General features: G+C 43.1%; 1 long non-coding RNA gene across 1 annotated transcript in view; it reads left to right on the forward strand.

The window, feature by feature from the left end:
- Window positions 1-206: 206 nt before the first annotated feature.
- LOC120619701 (uncharacterized) overlaps window positions 207-14733 on the forward strand; it is a 77418-nt gene continuing 62891 nt past the window's right edge. Inside the window, exons 1-3 of the long non-coding RNA XR_005657615.1 lie at window positions 207-1808; window positions 3587-6400; window positions 10907-10990. This is a non-coding gene — a long non-coding RNA (uncharacterized LOC120619701). The remainder of the gene's footprint in view (window positions 1809-3586; window positions 6401-10906; window positions 10991-14733) is intronic.

A 14733-nucleotide genomic window follows, 5' to 3' on the forward strand; every position in this document is an offset into this window, starting at 1 on the left:
GCCTGCTCTGCCTTGGAGAAGGGGGGTGCACTCAGGCCCCCTTAGAGCCAGCAAGGAGGCTGCAGCATCCGGGGAGGGGTGGGGGCGAGGGGGGCTCAAGGTCTGGGGAGTGTGGGAAGGCCTGGGGCAACCCTGGTGGAGAAAGGTGGCCTGGGCTGGCGGGGCTGGGGGATCCGAGGAGGAAGGGGGTGCTGGGGGCAGTTGGTGGCGACTCGATTCGAAGCACCCCGAACCCCTGCACTGTCTCCTCCATCCCAGTTCGGGATGCTTGGCTCCCACGGGCCCGGCCTCTTCCCAGCGTCTCCTACGCTGTGGGGCGTTTGCCCTCTAAGAGCGAGCCCCTCACTCTGCCGGATGCGGCCGCGTCCCGGGCCCCTCGGCGCTTCTGCGTGGCTTCCCTCTCCCTCTCCCTCGTCTTTGTTTCCCCTGGCCGATTTGAAAACTCTTCACTTACAAGATAGTCCAAACCACACAGAAGCAGAGAAACCGTATGTGTGTTCATCACGAGTTACCCCCTTTTCAGACGGCTGTCCCCCACCAGCAGCCCAGCTCCTACTGCCTTTCAGCCCCCGCCCCGCCCGGCTGCCGCGAAGCCAATTCCAGACGCAGCGTCGTTCCCTCTGAGAATTTTTCGGCACCTATCTCTAAAATAGAACGCTTTCCTGTGTTAGAAACGTAACCACGACGCCATCACCGCGGTTAAAAACTGATCAGTGTTTGCTTGGTGCCATCCAGCATTTACTCAGCTTTCAAACCTCTCCGATGGACGCCTAAACTTCTTTTTCAGTTGGCTTCTCTAAGTCAGTGTCCAAACTCTTTCCCACACTCTTCAGGGGCCACCGGGGTTACAGAAGGTAAGTATAGCTACGAATTCAGGGGGTTGGCTCTTTACTCTTAGTTAGAAACCCGGCCTCGGCAAACCGGGTTTCTCACGGAGAATGGGGCCAGTTCTGGGTTCCCTCCCAGGGTCCTTTAGCGAGGATCAGCGGCCATGCACGTGAAGCCCTGCTCGCTGCATCTAATACGTAGCAGACACTCGGCAAGCAGGAGCTGCTAGAATATTTTCCCTGGAAACCTCCAAAGGGGAGTTGAGTGGGGTAGGCGAAACGGGGCTGGCTGTGGGCCGCAAAACAAAAGGCTCCAGCAGCCCAGCCCCCTTGATGATTGAGACCATATACGTGAACCACATCCCAACCAGAGCAGCCTGCAGGCGGGGGGCTGGGACCTCCCGGTTGGCTCACAACTCAGCCGCCTCACAGCAGACAGCGGTTGCTGTGTCCCGGGACCCACAAGGGACCCCACTTGTTGCCAGTCCACTAGGTGGCACTCTCCGCTGGGAGTCCAGGAGGGACCCCCACCCCAAACTGCTCTGGCCACTGCCCAGCCCTGGGGTTCTTCGGAGGGGTGCACACTGCTAAAGCATGGCACGTCGCTTCTAAAAAGTCTTTCTCAGTCTGCCGTGCAGGATGCAGCGGCTCTGTCTCAGCAGAAATCCCAGCCCGGTGGAAGAAGCTGAGGGAGTGAAATTTTAATGACCATTTGCTCTGGCCAGGGGCTGGAATGTCCACTCTCTAAATCCTGACCTAGTACATCTCACTTCCCTTTATTTTGCAGATGAGAGGACCTTGCAAGGTTAGTGACCTGTGCAAGATCGGCTAGGAAGCGGGACCCAGGATTCCGATCCAGGTTCGTCTGATTTCTGTGCCGAATAGAAACGGGGAAGGCGAGGGGTCAGGTCCGTGGATGGAGGGACCCCCGAGTCGAGACCCGTCAGTGCACAGCGCTGGCTGGCCGGCCGATAAATGCTGGTGAGGTGGGCGAGTAAATTAAAATGCAGAGGGTGGGTGGGTGAGTGGATGGATGGATGGGTGATGGATGATGGATGGATGGATGGATGGAGGAGAGACAGTAGTTGATTTCTCACCAAGTTTGAGTAGTCGGTTTCTCACCAAGTTCAGTGAACAGAGGTTCTCTCTGAGTGAGCTTGCCGCTGCAGCTCTTGCCTTCTGCCTCTGAGTGTTCTGACTGGCTCTGGGACAACAGGTGGGCTGCCAGCTCACAGGGACCAAGTCCCAGCTATGGTGCGGGAGCTGCTCAGCGTCAGCTCTCAGCCCCAGCTGCCTTCACGGCGCCCCGAGAGACAGCAGGCAGCCTCCCTTCCACCGGCGCTCCTGGGCAGATGAGTAAGCCCTGACCCAACCACATGCTCAGGCCTTTTCTAGTCGCTTGGCATAATTGCATCTCCTCTAAATCGTCACGACCACCTTCGTGATAGCAGTTATCATCCTCCATTAACGTAAAAGGTTTGGGAACGGTGAATGACTCACCCCAAATCATATAGGAAACAAATATCAAACCGGAATTTGACTCTATTCTGCTTTTCTTCCAAACCCATATCCTCCCCATTTTCTTTTTTTAAACGATTGCACCTAAAACAATCTGCACTCCTTGGGATTCACCCAAGTTGGACTCCCCCTCTTGGTCCATCAGGGAGCTTGGGGCTTCTTATTCCCTGGACCCTAAATGTATTTCTTAAGCAGCACATGCAGGGGTCAGACATATCACTAACGCCCTGCGGTACGATTCATCGAGTCTAATTAAAATTCCGGTAGCTCATGTTTTGACTGCGTGCTAAGGGAAGAAGATGCGAGAATGACTCTAGAGCCTGAAGGGGTGCGAGGCAGGAGCGGGGGTCACACACTGGGCCGGAGGGCAGATCAGCAGGCCTCCCCGAAATCCTGGCTTCAGCTCCACAGATACGTCTCGAAAAATCTGCCGATGGGCTAAGCCCCGAGATGCGCATCTCGCATCTGCCTCGTCGCTCAGCATCTTCCCAGCGTGTGCCCACTCGTAAGTCGCTTTACGTCTCTGAGGCTCAGTTTTCTCACACGTAAAATGGGGCTAATGATGTCACCTTCTCGGCGAGCCTTCGTCCTTCTCATTGTTTCTGTCGCCTCCCTTCCTGCTCGATTTTCCTCCATACACTTGACACTCGGACAACACGAGGGTTAGAGGTGCTGCCAACTCCCCTCCCTCGCGCGGTCAAAAATCTGAGTATAACTTTTCACTCCCTAAAAACTTCACTACTAATAGCCTGCTGTCGACCAGAAGCCTTGGCGGCCACATGATCAATCCACAACACATATTTTTCGATGTTACGTGTAATGACATACTGCAGTCTTACGATAAACTAGAGAAAGGAACGTTATTAAGAAAATCATAAGGATGAGAACATATATCTACAGCCTTTATTTTAAAAAATCCGTGGACGAGTGGATTTGCTCATGAGTCAACTGTAGTTGTCATCACCACCTCAGCGCCCGCGTGTCGCGCTTGGGTGTTTGAATAGGGTCCATCTTGGTGTCTGCCCCCAAGGATGTTAGCTCTCATCCTCGCTGTACCCTTGGCACCTACACCAGTGCCTTGCACAAAAACTTATTGGGGGAGAGAGAAAAGAACAGAAGAGACTGAATTGTACCTGTCCCAGGGGACTGTCAGGCTTTGCAAAGCAGGCAGCATGGCGCCTGGTAGAGAGTATGCATTCTATAAACATCGGCTAATTATGATTATTATGTCTAATTCGCAGGATGGCTGTCGCGAGGCTCACGCGGGGTAATGTATGCTCAGGCACGCTGTGAGTGCTGCGTGCGGGTCCAGGAGATGCAGCATCCATGGTCCTCTGTTGCTTAGAGGGAACTTGCACTTAAACTTGATGCTTTTCATTTTCGTACCACCTGGGAGGGAGGGAAGGCTGGATTGTCGCCTGCTCCCCGAGGCTCCGAGAGGGCACGGCCCCCGCGGTGCCAGGAAGGCGGAGGCAGGACTGGTCCTGGTTCCATGCCTAGTGTTCTTTCCGCGACTCCCTCAGGAAAGTCCCCAAGTGGATGTGTTTATGAATATATTACCTGCCAGACGCATGCATAACGTGCGCATGTTTTAAATGTGTTTGTTATTTCCAGGTCTCAGAGGTGCTCTGAGGCCAGCGGGCTGGACACCTCCTGGGCCGGCCCGGGAGAGGGGGAAGGAAGCTGGCGTGTATTGTCAGGAGGGTCAAAGCAGAACCCTCTTTGGTTTCGGGGATCAACCTGGTGTAGACGCCCCTGGGAGCAGCCCCATTCACGCAGTGAACCCCTTCCTTGGGTTTCTACTTTCCAGGGCACTTGTTCAAACTTTGATGCCATGTCCAAAACGGAACAGATCCCAGCCATTTCCTGCCCGAGGCCCATCCTTCCCGAAGCCCTCGACTTGGCCTGAGCGTCATTCTTGGTCCAGTTAGACGGGGGACCATTTGACCAGCGTGGTGGGTGGCACGGGCCGGGGCGGGAGCCGCGGGGAGCTGTTCTGCAGTTCACCCTCAGCTCGGATCCGCGAGGTGTTCCCTCCCATCCTCGGTCTACAAATCGCACCAGTCGGGGCACAAGACAGAGAGGCCAGGTCACGTCTCTGCAGTTACACAGCTCATGAGTGCCTGCTGGGGTGGAACCTGGTCTGTCTGTCTGTCTAGCACCACCGCGTGGGCGCTGCTGCAGAGGGAACAGAGGCTGGGTGAGGGGCTCAGATGGGGTGTGTGTGTGGGGTTACCTGGCTGACTTTGGCACGAAAATAATGGCTAAATCTGCTTAGGGAAGAGAACCGTGGCTGTCGTCCACTTAGGGAAGCGGCCTCTCAGAGGTTAAGGTCACTTGCCTGACGTCGCCCATCTCGGCAGGTTTTGGGCTGGGTTTGGAGGTGGGCCATGTGGTGTGAGCATGTGTGCCCTAAGCGTGGGACACCATTACCTCGTGCCTGTGAGCATGGGCGGAGGTGGCACACAGAGTCCAGGGAGCTCGGTTTGAGTCCTCTGACTGCCCCTGGCAGGTGTGCACCTACGTCAGTCACGTGTATTTAATTTTCCCCCTGACGGAGGCCCAGCAGAGGCCCAGTAAGCTACTGGCCCATGACAATACTTTCTAAGAATACGTATGTGTGATAACATTTAACACATATAAAGGAGGAAAGGGAGGGTACCCAGGAGATTGGAGGTGATGATTTAAGGCAGAGGCTGTAAGGGGATGGGGGAGGGTCATGTGTGGTTATCGTCCTGGTTTTAACAAATGACACAATAAGAGAGGCTCGCCGGGAAGAGTGAGTGAGACTGGATCATGGACCAAGGGTTGTGATTAATTCTCCACAACCGAGGGACATGAAGAGATCAGAGTGGTTTGTGGTGGTTAATTTTACTCTTAAAAATAATATAATAAAGGCCTGGAATAGAGCAATTGTGAGAATGTGTTCTGGACAAAAGATTATGATTAACCCAGGTCTGCTAACCTGACATTAGCAAACAGAAAAGGTCGAGGCTGTTTTCCTCCGCTTAATGGGGCTTTGTCTTCCTTAGAATAGACACACCTGGTTTGTCCACCAGAGAAAATCTTGGCCACGAGAAAGAGACTATAAACAGTATATGGGCATTTAATGGGTGTTCACCAAATAGTCATAGATGAAGGCATATGCATAAATAAAATTAAAGAGGGCCAGGCATGGGCTGATGATGAGAAGCTGTTTTTAAACACGATTATGAGTAATCTAGTTCACCCCTCACCCAACCCAGCAAGTTGGGACTGTGGGTAGGACCCATAGCAACAGGTATATGGAGCAGTCATTGGCTCTGGGCTGAAAGGTGGCTTCAAGTGTCTTTGCCGTGTAGTTAAAAATAAATTTGACGAGTAATAAAAGAAATGACAAATTGAAAGAGGGCCAAGAATGACCACCAAAGATGTTTTATGAATTATGGATTGAGATCAATCTAACTTATGTACAATTGTGGACTATTTAAAGTAATGAAACAAACAAATTTCTTACCTCTGTGGATAAGAAGCATTGGTACGCAAATACTGATCTAGGTACTAATTGGTATTTTTCTTTTGGGTTAGTGCTGAGCTCATGTGTGTTTACTGTATTTAAAAAGTAAGTGAGAGCAATAAGAAGGACAAGTGGAAAACAATAACGAGATTATATCTGAAATCAAAGATGATTATTACTCCAACTCTGCGCATCTGAGTCTCTCGGGAGTGAGATCTGGGCTGGTTCTTTGTAAGAAGTGTAGAGACAGATACTTACAATTGTTGTTATTCTTGCTTTTGATTAGGGTGGCGAATTTGTGCATGTTCACTGTGATAAAATCTTTAGACGAAAAAATACGGAAGATGAGAGCTATGGTTGGGCCAATGGCGAGACTGCGTCGTAAGCCAAAGATTGTGATGGGTCCCGTGCTGCTCACCTGACAGCTGTTAAGAAGCACCCAGGTTGTCTTATCCTAAAATATCTGCCTTGTACTTCACAGGACGGAGACCTGGAGTGGGCCTGATGATAAAGACCTTGGCCGCTACGTGTCTGGGAAACGGAACACGGACCAGCCAAGGTGAGTGATGGTCGGCATCGTTTTACGGTTGGGTGGCTGGTTGATGGGAGTGTGCATTATTAAACATGGACGGCACAAATAAAATGGCCAAGCCTAGAGCCTTGTGTCTCTATGCCGATGAGACTGTGTCATGTACCAAAGGTGATGAATTTTGTTAGGCATAGCTGTCACCAATCTAAAAAATAATGTGACTGGGCTCTGCCCTGTGTGGGGAATGAGCAAATAAAAAGAAACAATTTTACACATGTGTAATTATATTGATTGTGTATATGTTTAACTGTATTATGCATGTGTAATATGTATCTGTTGAGATAAATATAATTGTTACCTTTTCTTATTCTTGGGTTGAGTGGTGGATTCACATGTTTATTGATTTATTAAAAATAAATGGCTGTATACATAAATCAAAGAAGGTCAAGCATGAACTAACGAAAACAATGTATCATGACTTAAGATTTATGATTACACAATTCTACAATTTTGAGGGACATTAAAACAAAATTATCTGTTTTTAATTTATTTTAATAACACCATACTGTTAATTCATACACTATGATTTATATAAACACTTCCCTATTGATGAAGTTTAGGCTATTAACTCAGTGAGAGGTACACATAGAGACATAAGGTATTGGTAGTTTTCTATTTGTTGGCTAAGATTCTTAGGTATTCTTTTTTGATATTTTTAAAGGGATAAATAAAATTAAAAAGGGTCAAGTGTAGGCCAATGATGACAATAAACCAAGGCGCTTAATTCAGTTCTATAAAAGTGAGAGCCATTAAAAATGATATAGGCTATTCATTTTTTTAAAATTTTTCATTTTTTGAACAATTGTTTTCTGCTGCACAAAATATATACACCATAGATTATTTAATCATGCAATATTAATAAGAATTTTGACCCTCATTTGGGTGGATAAGGTTTGTAAAGAAAATGTAAGTAATAGTCAATTTTCTTAAATGTGAGGCTGGACAGTTGTTTGAGGGCATTCATAAGTAAGTTAAATGAATGAATGAACAAATTAATGAATGAAGCAAGAGAAGAGAAGCATGGCTCAATGAAGATAACATCTCGTTATCCCAGAATTAAGATTATTCTAATTCTGTACAGCTAGGTCCATTTAAAAATTGTGTTGGTTAAGGATTAAGTAGTCAATATTCTTGTTTTTGCATGGTGATATGTTGGATATTGATTTTTGTACTGAAAACAATTCTATGAACGTATAAAAAACAAGAAAAGTCAAAACATAGGCTGGCGATGGGAATGGGCCAAACATAAAAGGATTATAGTTAATTCGACTTATAGTATATTCGACTTCCAAAAAATATTCTAGCCCATTTCTTTCCTTTCGCCAGCTGTTTTGTATGGCATTGTGTTTTTGTGCATAGTTTATTTAGACATTTCTCCAGGGATAAAGATCTAGGCTATTAACTCTTGGAGCAAGGAGCACAAAAGGACTTGAAAGGTAACATTTGTGTTCTACTTATGGGGTAAGAGATTGGATGTGTGGTTGTTCATGAAAAGTCCTTTACAAATAATCAAATCAAACAAAAGAGAATCAGCATGGACGGATGATCAAGAGTAGTGATTGATCCAATTTAGCTTCATTAGAAGAAGTGCTAGACTATTATCGAAGGGTAAAGAGTAAATACTAATGCTGTCCAATAGAACATTCTGCATCGACGGACATGTTCTGTAATTTATTCAGTCCAATATGGTAGCCACGTGTGACTGTTGAGCACTTGGAATGTGGCTAGTGTGCACGAGGAACTGAATTTTTCATTTTATTTCATTTTTACTAATTATGTTTAAATAGTCATATGCAGTTGATGTCTACTCCGTCCGTTGCATCGAGTGGTTGTTTCATGGGAGTTTCTTGAATATTAAATGTGAATAATTAAATACTTAAATTAATAAAAGAAGGTTAATGATGGGTCAGAGATGAGAGAGTACCATAAAAAAGATTGTAATTAATCCAGTTTTGCATAATTAGATTCACTGGCAAAAAATTCTTTTGGTTCATAAAAATAAACTAGTCTTCTCCATTTATTTAGTCAGCTATTTACTGTTATGTTGAATGTGTGCCCCGTAGTTTATGTAAACATTTCGCTAATGTTGAAAGTCTATGTACCTTGGTGGGACAGGATCAAAAGCTCATTGTCAGAGTTGTAGTTGGTGGGTCGAACAGTGGTTTTTGAGATGTAGGTTATATTATTAATTTACTTACCTCAGAAAAATGAATAATAAGGAATAGAGACTGTCTGCATGGTCCAAGTATGGCAGTGTGGCATGGACCAAAGCTTGTGATTAATACAAGTCACCACAATTGTCATCCATACATAAGAGGTCTCATATATTTGTTGGTGAGGAATGTATAGACAGACATAACTAGTTGCCAATATACAAAAAGAGGACCAAACACGGACCAATGATGAAAGTGTATCACGAACTAAATATTTATATTAATAATTTCTGCACAACTAAAGTCTATTATATAAAGGTCTTTGTTTCTCCATTTATGAGTAAGAATTACAAAGACTATGTCTATCTAATCTTATATCTGTAATTTAAATCCATATATTATTAGTATATATATTATTTATACTAACATAAATTGGGTTTGATGGTGTAGTCATGGTGATTTCATTGACTCTATTACAAAAAAATCGATAAAGGAATAAATTGCTAAAAGCGAAAGGAATGAAATGTACGAGTTAGTCATTGCTATGATTATGCTACGTAACAAAACCCCCACAATTTCAGCAGCTTATAAAATATTAGTAACAACAATGATATTTTTTTCTTACATATGAGTCCTTGGGGTCTTGCAGTGGATCGGGTCCCATCTGCCTCACTCGCCTCCCTAGTCTCTGTTCCTGGATATTGGAGTCGTGTTGTCTGGGACGTGCTCGTCTTATAGTGGAGATCATTTAGTTGAGTCACGCCCACTGATGCTCCTTTGAGCGAGGCCAGTCACATGGCCGCCATAACATCAATGGGAAGGATATTCTTCCCGTGGAGGACTGGGAAGGGAGAGGGAATATTTGTTGAAAAATGACATAACCTGCCGCATTTCTCCCAGTTGGTGAGAAATATTTACTTCACGTCCATACATGAAATACTACTCTTCAAAACATCCCAGAATCCATAAAGCCAGTGCTTTGGTTCAAAGTCCATCGTGATCCACTTCCGATTTGGGTGTTTGGGTGTGACTCCTCTTTATTCAGAGACTTGTAAGCTAGACAGGTTGTCGGTCCCCACATGGTAGACGTACTGTGTTGGAACCATCCCCATTGCAAAGGGAGAGAAGGGGAGGCACAGAGCAGGCCACGCCATTGCGACTCTGGAACCCCGCTGGGCAAGTGAGGTGAGATCTCCCTCCTTGAGGCTGTCACTTGTGTGGGAGAGAGAATAAAGACAGATGTTGGTAATGGTCATTGTTTTCGTTCTGATTTTAGGTGAGCAATTCCATGGAGCTCACTGAAATAATAATTGAGAATTATTAATTAAGTAGATAAAAAAAGGCTGGGTCAGTGGTGAGAAGGAGGGCCTCGCATGGACCAGTGTGGAAAATGGGGCGGTCCGCTAACCCAAGAATGTTTCTCTTTTAATTCATTGTCTTAAATTATTAATGTATAGAATATACTGACAGCTGCTGAATCTGCACCCTGATAGAAGCCAAGGATTATGGTTAATCCGGTATTTTCACAACTAACATTCATTCAAAAAGTTTAGATCTAATATCAGTTCTTCTCAACCAGTATCATTTCTGAAAAACGCATATGATTGTTTTTCTGTGGGTATTGAATTTAGGGGCAGATGCCAGTATAGTTTAGGGCTCTTGCCCGGGATATGTAGGTTCACCATGTCGATGATATTATTATAAGCAAATGAAGAAAGAGATTGTCTAAAAGAGGACAGATCATGAGGATACTATGTCAGTAAAAAAAGTTTATTAATCTCACTCTACTCTTCTGATGTCCATGTAAATAGAAGGGTTTTGGCAAAAGGCTTTGCCCACTTTTGCGTAAAGAGCCTCGAGTCAGTTACCCGTAATAGATCATTGTGCTTTTGTTTTGAAAAATGAAAATATGTATGTTATTTTACGAATAAATAAATGAAAAACAAAAATGAAAACATTTATGGTGTTAAGCATGGATCAGTGGTGGGACTATATCAAGGAATAAGGATGTAAATTTAATTAGAATCAAGGAGGACACATAGAAAAGATCATCTGGGCTCTCACCTATGTGGGTTCGATAGATAGAACTTGGAATTGCTATAGTTCTTAATTCTTCTACTAGGGTGTTGATTCAACAGTTGTCAGTATATTATATACATTACTAATTTAAGATAATAAATTAAAAGAGAACCATTCTCAGGTTAATGGACTGTGATGACAACAGAGGTTTTTATGATAAAACAGGTACGACAGAACTAAGGTCTCTTAAAAAAAAATCTACACTACTTCTTCAGTTTTCTAAAATTTGCCTTTTCCTCCACAGATTCAATATACTCATCTGACGTATTCATTATCTAGCGATGAAGGTCTTGACTGTTACTTCTGTGGATAAGGAGCAAAGGGACTGGTAAGTAACCGAGTTCATGTTCTTGGTTTGGAGTGGGTAATTCATGTCAGCCATGAAATTGTTTCAAAGGAATGAGCAGCTACCGCAAACGTAAATAAGGCCGCGAATACCCCATGTGGGCCACTACTGGGGTGTGTAATGAACCACTGAGTAAGATGAATCCATTTTAGTGCACCTGAGGTACATGAAAACAAACTTGGAAAGTTTTACATTCTTTTTCACAGTTGCTTAATATTCCATTTATTTTTGCACCACATTTTAAGAAAATTGCTCTATCGATAACGAGGCCGGTCACTAGATCATTGGGAGAAAGCTCCTAGGACAATAGAAAGTATCAGTGTTCTTGTCATAGGGTAAGATGGTAAGTCTATTCTACTATTTTTTAAAATACGAATAAATTAAAGAAAAGGTGAGCAAACAAAGAATGGTAAAACACGTGGACGGGCATGAAGCAAGGTTTTGATTAATCCACATGTGCAACGCTGAGGTCCAATTAAAAAGAGATCTCATTTATTAGCTCCGTGGGAAAGAAACCTGTAAACAGCTCCCTGCAATATTCAAAGGTATTGTTTTTGGGTTTTTGTGATTCACGGGAATCAATTTTTATCAGTAAAGCCATGAATCAAATAATGTTGATTAAATCTGACACTCTGAGGTCTGTTGGAAAGAGACCTAGTTATTTCCTCTAAGGGATCTGAGCTGACAGACGAAGTTCAAGTCCATTGGGGATTTGGCTCTTGGGTCTTAGCTCTTCCTGGGTCTGGATTGCATTGATGTGAATGCGTAAATGTGTAAGTGGGTGAAGATGAAGAGGATCACATGTGGATCATTTATGAGACCGTGTCATGAAACAAGTATTATTAGTAATATTTTTGTTTACAGAGAGTTCCAATATAACACGTAGATAAAAATTATTGCTCCCTTTGGAGCACAAAGGGACTCCAGACACGTAGGCACGTAGTCAGATGCAGCCAAGTGTCCATATTGCCATTTTGGGTTGGTGGGAGGTTGCTGGTTGCCGGCTTTATTGAGAAGAAGGAAAAAATGTTTCCATAAACAAATGGTTACCTAACTATCTAATTGGGAGGAAGCAAGCGTGGGCCAGGGTTGAGAATGTGTTATGTGACACCAGTTAGGATTAATCTAATTGTGTTCACTGATTTTATTAACAAAACAAAACAAATGAAAAAGGTTACATATAGTCAGTTGTTTCTGTGGGTGATGAGCCTGTGGGCAGTTGGTAGTATTTTTGGTGTTCAAGTGTAGGGTCTGTAGATTCTTGAGTAATTATATATTGTTATAAGTTATTGCGTGACTATGATTATATCTCAAATGATTACTTAAAATAGGGCAAACAGTGGAGAATATAGAACATGTGATGTGAAATGAGGTTAAATACTAATCCTGCTATACCACGCTGCTTTCCATTTGAAGAAAATGAGACCTCGTTTCTTCATACTTGGATTAGGTACATGGAGACATGTACATGTAACAGTAGTATTTCAGTTCTGAGTTTCAGTTGAAGAGTTTACTATATTATATGTAATTTTATTATATTTTATATTTATATTATATATTACCTTATCACCCATATTTATACATTTTATGTATTTAGTATACAATGTATTTTTAGAAAAATGAATAAATGATCATGTTATTTAATTAATAATTAAAAATAAGTGAAAGAATTGATAAAATCAGAAAGTTAGATAGAGCTAGAGTTATTGGTGAGAATGTGCCATGATGCTAGGTTTAAGTCAGTCCTTTTCTGCACACGTAAAGTTCATGAATGTGATAACTAAGAGTCGGGAATCTGCCCATGCGCACATGTGATGGTTACAGTGAGCCTTAATCTTGAGTAGGATGTTGGATTCTGTGACGCTTACTTGCTACATTGCTTAAAAATAAAAATAAAATAAGCCGATAAATAAAAAGAAGTGCAGTTTTTGGGCCAATAATGCGCGTGTGATATGATCCAGTTATACGGTCAAAAGTCACGTCCACGTAAAAACATGTAATGGTATTTCCGATTTTAGGGATTTTATAGAAACATCAACCATTGACCAAGGATGGGAATATGAACCAAAGTTCGTGATGAATAATTTTTCGGGCCACACAATAGTCCGTTTTAGTGTGGCACCAGAATGTATTCAGACGTCCCTCTCTTAATCACAATGGAGGCCGTTTACTTGTTGAGGGCGGTGAGCATAGGAGCGTGGGAGAAAGTGAGACTGCTTCCGTTGCGTGAAAAGGTGGCGGTTCGTAGTTATTCATTCTGCCATCTTCACAATGTGCACACGTTAAAGAGACGAGCCCAAACCTGTCATCGGGGTGGCACTGAGATGAAGCACAGCCGTTGATCGGTCCTCACACGCAACCCAGCAGGACACTGAAGAAAGACATCAAGTTCATTAGGTCTGTGGGACAAGTGTGAATAGACTTAATAGTCATTCATCTTGTTCTTGGCATTTGTGATTCTGGGTATTGATTGTATTATAATTTATGCGTGTAAAAATGATTCAGAAAGGAAGATAGTAATGGAGACCAAAAATGTCAAGTCTAGACCCACGATGAGCATCCCAGATGTTTGAACTAAGGGTCTGGTTAAACTCTGTGGCTCTGAGGTCATCAGAAGAAGAGGTCTAGTTACTTCCTCTGAGGTAAATTTCTGGTGATGAGAGGAAGGAGTATTCAGGATCCCGTTCTCGGGCTCTGTGTTACTTGGGTATGGGTATTGAAACTTATAAGTCAAATAATTCATGAGTAAGGAAAGAGACGAAAAAATGAATGAAGACCTGGAAAGCCGCACGTTGTTCAATTACGAACACAGGTTTTGAAACTCGTCTGAAACACTGCGGTCTGGGAAAAGCACTAGATCAAGGTTTCAGCCCTTTTAGCAGTGAGCAAATAGACAGGTATGCCCGCGATTGAATGTTTTTATTAGGGATGGATGGTGGGTGGCCGATTGTTGATTTTATTAAGAAAAGAGCAAAATGTTTGCGTAAATAAATAATTTTAGAATTTAAAAAATGATCGTGGACTAATGACGAGATTATATCCTATGACAAGAGTTATGATTAAGATGGTTTACTCTGAGCATATGATCACGTTAATATCATTCAAAGTTTTTGTCCAGAGTTATAATTATAATAATGACATAATTATATATTGTTATAAGTGAATGAATAGATTCATATTTTATTTAAAAGATGTAAAACACACACCAGTGATGAGCTTTATTAGGAAGTAAGGATAATGACTTTTGTTTTATACAAGTGATATCCATATTTTTTAAAAATCTAGGCTTTTCCCATTTTTTACATAATGTGCATGTAGCCAGATGCCCATAATAGTATGGATTTCGGTCCTGGGTTGCTAACCATTTTGCCTTTATGTAGTAAATAACTGGTGAAATTATTCCATAAATAATTAAATGTGTAAACAAATGAATGAATGAATGAACGAATACATTAAGTAGAGTCAGACTGGACCATTGTTAAGAATATGCCATGAAACAAGGCTTTAAATTTACCCAGGCGGCACAAGAAAAATCGGTTAAAATGGACAATCCAGGCTTTACTTATGTAAAGTATTTAGCCATATTTGTGACGGTCATAATTCTGACTTGTGGGTTAGGTGGTAGATTCAGTGGTGCTTATTACATTGTTTAAAATCGAAGTTAAATAATTAAGTAAAAAGTAATGATACTCTCAAGCTAATGAAACAAAGCAAGTCTTACGTCT

The sequence above is a fragment of the Pteropus medius genome, unplaced genomic scaffold, assembly GCF_902729225.1.
Source record: "Pteropus medius unplaced genomic scaffold, Ma_sr-lr_union100, whole genome shotgun sequence".
Taxonomy (NCBI): Eukaryota; Metazoa; Chordata; class Mammalia; order Chiroptera; family Pteropodidae; genus Pteropus; species Pteropus medius.